Genomic DNA, 7,415 nt, shown 5'->3' with positions numbered 1-7,415 from the left:
AATACAGAGGTGAGCAAGAAAGGGAAAAAAACAGACTACTGGATTAACCCACCAGTTTAAAAAATGCTACCGCTACTCTGAATTATTAACTACTGACGATAAAGGTTTGGCAAATTTCAAATGCAAAAAAGGGCTGAACATTAAAAAAAGGACTAATATCGCTATTGACTAGATACAGGGGGGTTTGTTCTTTGCATACATATAAATTATATAATATTTGTTTTCTTTATTTTACAACCTAGGGTGCTCGCTTAGAAGTTCCAGCACTTCCAATTGGTTTGTTTTCTTGTTTGCAATGTGGTGGATTTTATGTACAATTGCGATGAGTGTGTGTGTGGTCACTCTTACAGCGGATGTGCACTTAAAAATACCCGGAAACCCTGAGCTTAAATTAAAGGAGGGAGGAGATGATCACCCAAAGTGCTTTCATAAGAAGAGGAGAGAGCGTGGAAAAAGGAATACTGCCCAAGAAGGGTGAGAGATGGAAGCAGCTCACCCCATGGTTCTGCGTGAGGTTCAAGAGACATCGTTGGAAGAGGTTAGAGGAGAAGCCAAAGGTTCAGATTTCCCCCACTATGCACAACCAAAAAAAGATTGAAATCCAGAGGCAATTTACAGACTGTGACACAGGCCTGTTCTGCAGAGGATGCAGCTGAAGCCTTGGGAAAGGACTGTAAGAAGTGACTGTTACTAGCCCTCGGGACATGGGAATGGCACGTTCCCTACCTCTCTTCCATGCCCTACAGTGCCATGAGGTTTTGCTCCTGCCAATTCTTGGCGATCAGAGTAAAATCAAGCATATCCCCTATTCCCCTGCTCGGCACAGCACAGAGAATCTGCCCAAGCCAAGAGAGCCTGCCCACACTTTGCCCAACCTGAGGCCCCATCAACCATTTGCCAGCAACATAAGGGTGGCTCCTAATTTGCATAAAATGATGCCAGTTGTGTCCATTATCATCATGGGTGGGGGGCCTTGGCTCACAAGAATACTACAAGTCCCAGCATGCACTGATCTTGGCCAGGCCACTAGCATGAGCACAGGATACTGGGACCTTTCAGATTGCAGTTGTATTTTAAAGTTAAGGGCAGCCACCACTTGTTGATCCACACTGGCACATCTCATCTAAACAAACCCACTGAGCTCGGAGGCGAAGCTGCAGCCAGTCACTGGTCTGGCCTGGGCTCTGCCAAGCAAGGAGAACAGGGATGCTGCTCTCTTGGGTTTCTCTTTGCAACAGCAGCAGGATCAGCTGCTAATGAAGTTCCCTGGTGCAGGTTCTCCCAGACAAAGGAAATCAGGACTTTTCCAGGAGACACACCAAGGGGCTCTAATGAGACAGGCAGTTCACTGGGATGATTTCCTCAAATAGCCAACAGAAAAGTGGGGTTCTACATTCCCAAGCACAGACAGATCCTCACCTGATGCAGTTAATAAGCTCCCTATGATAATTAGATAGAATCAAGAACTATTCCTCATGCCATCACCAGACAAATCCTGCACTCTGCTTCTCTGGTCTTGCCTGTGACTATGGATAGCACAGTGGGGAGGCCAGAGATTAAGAGCTACAGAGATGAGGGACTTGAATGTCCTGACCATTCTCTTGGTCAGTACAAGTTTCGATCAGGAGGAGCCTGTCAGGTTTGACTGAGTGTTGTTTCATTAGAGTGGGGGGTAGGGGATGGACTTGGGCAGGTTTATGGGATGGATTTCTAGACTTTCTTGCAGCCTCCCCACTACCCCAGCCTCAGCTGGCTCACACATCACTAGGTCGATCATGTTAGCTAAGAGAAACTTAACAGGCTGATTTCTTTTAAACTTATTCCCCTCCCCACTGGCAGCAGAGAGCTCTAAGGGATGACAAGAAAGTAGCTTAGAAAACACTGAAGTCAGCTTATGGCAGACAGTCAAACCCTACAACCTGAGGCTGCTATTTCAACGCTTGCTTGGTCACTGAGACAATACCAAAGTGGAGTTTATCCATACTAGTGCCGACTAATCTGTCCCCTGTCCTGACTGGATCTTCCCAGGGATAGCTGCACCCAGTTCTCACACTGAACTAGGTCTGGAATGTGAAGAGAAGGCCCTCCCACCCCGTCATCCAACCCCCACATTCAAACCTCAGAAAGCCAGTATCAATGGAAGCCATCAGCTCTCAAAATGAATAGCTTGGCCAAGGCTTGGAGAATCCCAGCTCCTGCTCAGTGGGACAAACATCACCTCTGGAGTTAGGCAGGCTCTTGTGCTTGCTTTACATAGTGTCAGCTACGTCTGCATCACAATCTCAGAAACTGGGAAGGGACTGCGCTGGTTGTCTGAGACGCTGTGGGTGTCAGTGCTTGGGGTCCTGATGCGCCCTCTGGGTGAGAGAGGGGGGCCAACAGCAGGATGAAGCCTTCACACCAGTTCAGCCTCACTACACCTTGTCCAGGATTGTGTTGCTTTAGCATGGCAGCTCTCCTAGCCCTCATTTAGGAGGGAAAATGCACACTGGCTACCTAGGACAAGCTTCCCCCCAGGATGGGGACAGGAGCGTGAGAACTCCTTCCTTTCCCCTAGAGCACAGTCAGGAGATAGGGACAACCTTTCCTCAACAATCCTCACCCCTTTAAACAACTTAATCACAAATAGGATTCAAAGAAATGTCAGTACGACACCATCTTTTAAAAAAAAAGAGATGAGTTTATTCCATGATCAGTACAGACCAAATGCATATTCACTGTATTAAAGTAAAACCAATCAATTACTCCAGCGCTCACCCCATACTGACACACCAGTATTGTACTGTATAGTGGGTATTTATGGCACATAACGTTTTAACAGTTCATAGAATAAAATTAAAAGCACACACACTGAAGGCGCATGGGAAAGCGCCCGCTGCTAGTGAGTGAGATTTGATAGGTGGTGGAAGGAGCCTTTCCAAAACTGCCGCCTCCACTTGCCCTCCTCTCAGCCACTTCTTTTAGGTATAAAAACTTTTTTTTTTTTAATCATATTTTATGACATTTAAAAAAACCCAAAATGCAGCTTTCTGGTTTTACAGTTAAAAATATAGACTAAAAGTTTGAAACTGAGCAAAATATAAGCAGTGTTTTTACACCGAGTTTGGTGGCTCACCAAAACCCTCAAACAAATATATGCCAACTATAGTCACTATACAATACAGCCACAGTCAAACACTAGTGACAGGGTGGTAGCTTCCCCTGGTGTTACTGGTTTCTCCACTCCACTCTATAACAAAGAGACAATTAATAGCCAGTCAAGAGCTGAGCAGTGACAAACTGCCTGGAGGAAAAAAACAGACTGAAAGAAACTGACTTTGGTTGGTAGTCTAGCTCCAATTCCCGGACCTCCACACAATGCTAAAACAAAAACTTCACTCAAATGGCCAGTTACACTTGACACCTCCACTGTACTATTCCCTTTTTCACAAGCGAACACTTACAGAGAATGGCTCCCAGCTAAAGGCTTGTGGGAAGTTAAGTTAAAGGCAAAGCCAGTGATGAAAGGACCAGACACAGCTTGTGTATTTTCCCAGCTGGACCCCAGGTCTCCCATTCTTGCCAGGATACTCCCATAGGCAGCCTCTCAGTGAAGAGCATCTCTTGCTGTCATGACACAGCACTGTTTATTCATAGACATTCTGTAACTTAGAACCTTTATGGATAGAAAAGGTGTGAAGAACATGAAGTCCTGGATATACTGTGAATACGTTTGGCATAGAGAATGTCGAGTGATCAGGGCACCCTTCCCAGCAGCTGCATGTCCAATCAAACCTAGTACGTAGTTGGCTTGTCTTGGTCGGTCTTTCTTCAGTGTGTGAGGGGGGGCAAAAGTCAAACTGTAAGGCAGACTCTGCTGATCCTTCGGAGGCCTCGACTGAAAGTTCTGCAATGGTCAGACATGCAGAAGGGCTGCAGGAATGCTCCCCCTCCCAGCCGCCATTAACACTATGGAGAGTCAAAGATTCGCCGGGAAATTAAAGAGTCAGGAGAAGAAAACCAGGCGCTATTAGAAAAGATTCTCTTCGAATATTGCCAACAAATCGCTCTGGAAATTCATGTCGATAGTAGCTGCCATCTGAAGGGGGAGAGGAGATAGGAGAATTACAAAGGCTGCAGGATTGATGCTCACAGGAGCACATTGCAGGGATGCTGCACTTGACTCAATGGGTGGCATTGGGGGACAGGGATTTTGCTGGGCTACCTAAACTTTTTACTGGTATAATCTAGTACTTTTGCCCTATAAAAGTGGACCTAAGTCTCCTGGCACAGTTGTCTGCCAATCTGTTCAAGTTGGGAGTCTTCACTCAGTTCACCGAGGGATCAGCATCCCAGCAAAAGCACTCTGGCCTGCTTGTAACCCCTGGCCGATAAACCCAGCGTGCTCTAGGACTATCAATTAAACTGCAGTGATGCTCTGTCACTCAGCTCACTGCCTGAACATCTGCCTCAAATTGCCCCCCATCAGAGTGCCCAATATCTCCCCCTCCCCCCCCACTCACCGCCTCTCTGCGCCTTCGCTCCTGCTCCCGTTTTCTGGCCATCTCTCTCTGCTGATCCAGCATAGACTGAGAGGACTGTGGCTGAGAGTTCTGTGCTTGGGGCACAGAGGCTGCAGCTGACACCTGCTGCTGCTGCTGCTGCTGCTGCTCCTGGCGTCTTCGGACTTCTTCCTGAACTCTGCGAGCTTGCTCCAGGGCATCCTCATCATCACGACTCCTGCCAAGACCCAAAAGTGTCATTAGAATGGTGGGGCGCTTTGTGCAAACCCATAAGGCATAGAAGTTTCTTAAACAGCTCTATGGGGGTACTGCTGGGTCCTTCTTCCACCCATGGGCTGGTTCATCATTGCTGTGATGAAGGACTATTTGAGGAAACACCATTCTAGAGTGGGAAGGGAGGTCTCAGATTTGGCTGTTTCAAACTTGTTCCTAGTGTGACCCGTATCTTAGATTTCAGAGTAGCAGCCATGTTAGTCTGTATCAGCAAAAAGAACAGGAGTACTTGTGGCACCTTAGAGTGTCTCATGGATGCCTCCCCTCTGTGATCCTATAACCTTCCTGTGGGAACTCCAGCAATCACTGACATAGTGAAGTCTCTCAGGAAAGGACTCAATGTATTACATTTTTAATGCCAGGTAGCAACTGGAAACGAGGAAGAGCAGCCAGCGCCATGTGTCCAGCCATCTCCCCCAGCAAGTGCTCCCTGGGGATCCCAGTTGGAGAATGGGCAGCTAAGGGGTTTCTCCCTGTGGAGTTTGTTGCATAGTCAAGCCACCCATTTCGCGACACCCACGCTGTGGAATGGGAAGTGCTTAGCGCATCAAGAGATTCTTGCTCATGTTGCTTCTTGCTTAACAGTACAGTTAGTCAGCTTGAGAAGGAGGAAACCGCAGCTGTTATCCAGCTGGCACACCCAGATACCTCAGTGGTATGAACTGTGAACAGAGTATGATGCTGGAACTCTACAACTTGCACTGGCTCCTGCGTGGGCAAGGAGCCCACCTCCTCGTGAGCCCACCATGGAAGCGGTGGCTATATTACACACACTGATTATGTTCAGAGTTCCTGCACTGCAGCATGTAAGTGCTGCCACGCGTCTAGGCTAACAGAGCCCAGGTACAACCCAAGGGAGCTAGAGAAAAGGTGGCCTGGACAACAGGGCCATGTCTGGTATACCCCTCAAAAGGGCAGTGGAGACAGCTTTACCCTCACTGTCTTCTGGTTGATCATGCTGAAAAACCTGTCTTTTCCCAAAGAATCAGCAGTGGCTCCAAGGCACCAAGCTGACAAGTGAAGCAAAAAGCAGAAGTGACTGTCCCCAATGGGGACATAACCCCATTCACAGCACCTCGGTACCCTGGGGAGACAAGCTTTAGGAGCAATGAAATACAGATGTGCAGGCCTCTCACCTCATCCTTTCCTGCTCCCGCCTCAGCCGCTCCTTCTCCTTTTCCACCTGTTCTGCCTGAGCTTTGAGTGCCTTCTCCCGCTCCTCCTTCTCCCGCGCTGCCCTCTTGAAATGCTCAAAGCTATCACTGGAGGACTTTGCTGTGGAGGATGGAGTCGTGAGGGGTTTCTGGACCAAGCTTGCCCACGAGCCCATGTTCTTTATTTTCAGATCCTGTGAAGTCAAGAAGGCAGCATTAGTGTTGAACTGGGCCATAGCTAGCAGACAAAGCCTCCCAGCTAATGTTAACAGCACACAGAAGCATGATGAGTCTGGCATGAACCTTAGTGCTAGGCATTATGGTTAAGTTCAGAGAGTCACAGTAAGAGGCCACAGAACTCCCGCAAAATCATTTGCTGAAGGGAACCTTCAGCACTTGTGACCTGTTTCAATACAGCACAGACTGATAGTTACTGAAAGAGGAGGTTACTTACCTATAACTGGAGGTTCTTCGAGATGTGTGGTCCATATTTGTATTCCACTGAGGGGTTACGCACGCGAACCATGCGCCTGCAATCAGAGCTTTTGAAAGTAGTGTGCATTGGTCCGTGCATGCGCCCTGGTTCACCTTGCGCTTCCAGCCAAGGTGATAAAGGGTGAGTCGAACCGGACCGTGTCGCCAGTTCCTTCTCCAACACGAATCAGACAGATGCGTAGCAGAGAGGAAGGAGGGTAGGAAGTGGAATACACATAGGGACCACGCATCTCAAAGAACCTCCAATTACATGCAAGTAACCACCTCTTCTTTGAGTGATGATCCCTACTATTCCACTGGTGGTGATTAACAAGCAGTACCTAAGTCGGAAGAGGGTGCAAGGATGAGGAAGGAATGGTTGTGTGGAGAACTGCCATCCAAAGGAGGCATCTGCCACTGAGTCCTGCACTAAGACAGTGTGCTGCAAAGGTGTGTAAGAACTCCCCGTGGCCACTCTACATTGTCCCTAACTGAAGGGAGTCCATGGTCAAAGCCTGAGCTCTCGTGGAGTTAGCCTGCACCCCTGTGGGGATAGGTAGGCCTGACAGTTGGTAGCAGAGTGAAATGCAACCCGAAATCCATTTAGAGATCCTCTAGGTGGAGATGGCTCGCCCCCTGAGTCTTTCTGCTACTGCAACATATACAGCCTAGGGGAGTTCCTGATTGGTTTTGTTCTCTGCAAGCAACAGGCCAGAGCTCGTCAGACATTGAGGGAATGGAGTTGATGTTCCTCTGCAGATGCGTGTGGTTTCAGGAAGAAAATAGGTAAGTGAATAGATTGATTGATGTGAAACTGGGAGACCACCTTTGGTAAAAAGCTGGGGTGTAGATGTAGGGAAATGATCCTTCTCTAACACTATAAAAGGCGGGTCCTCTATCATAGCTTCAAGTTCACCAACCCTTCTCACAGAAGTGATAGCAACAAGGAAAGCAACTTTCATGGAAAGGAGGGACAGAGCACGATGGTAACAGTTCAAAGTGTGGCTTCGTT

At 48.0% G+C, this 7,415-nt stretch overlaps 1 pseudogene; it reads right to left on the bottom strand.

Moving 5' to 3' along the window:
* Positions 1–3,931: 3,931 nt before the first annotated feature.
* Positions 3,932–7,415, bottom strand: part of LOC135892055 (bromodomain-containing protein 4-like) — a 145,716-nt pseudogene continuing 142,232 nt past the window's right edge.

This window comes from Emys orbicularis, chromosome 19 (genome assembly GCF_028017835.1).
Source record: "Emys orbicularis isolate rEmyOrb1 chromosome 19, rEmyOrb1.hap1, whole genome shotgun sequence".
Taxonomy (NCBI): Eukaryota; Metazoa; Chordata; order Testudines; family Emydidae; genus Emys; species Emys orbicularis.
The sequence above is the reverse complement of the archived record's forward strand: the minus strand, read 5'-3'. Positions and strand labels throughout refer to the sequence as shown.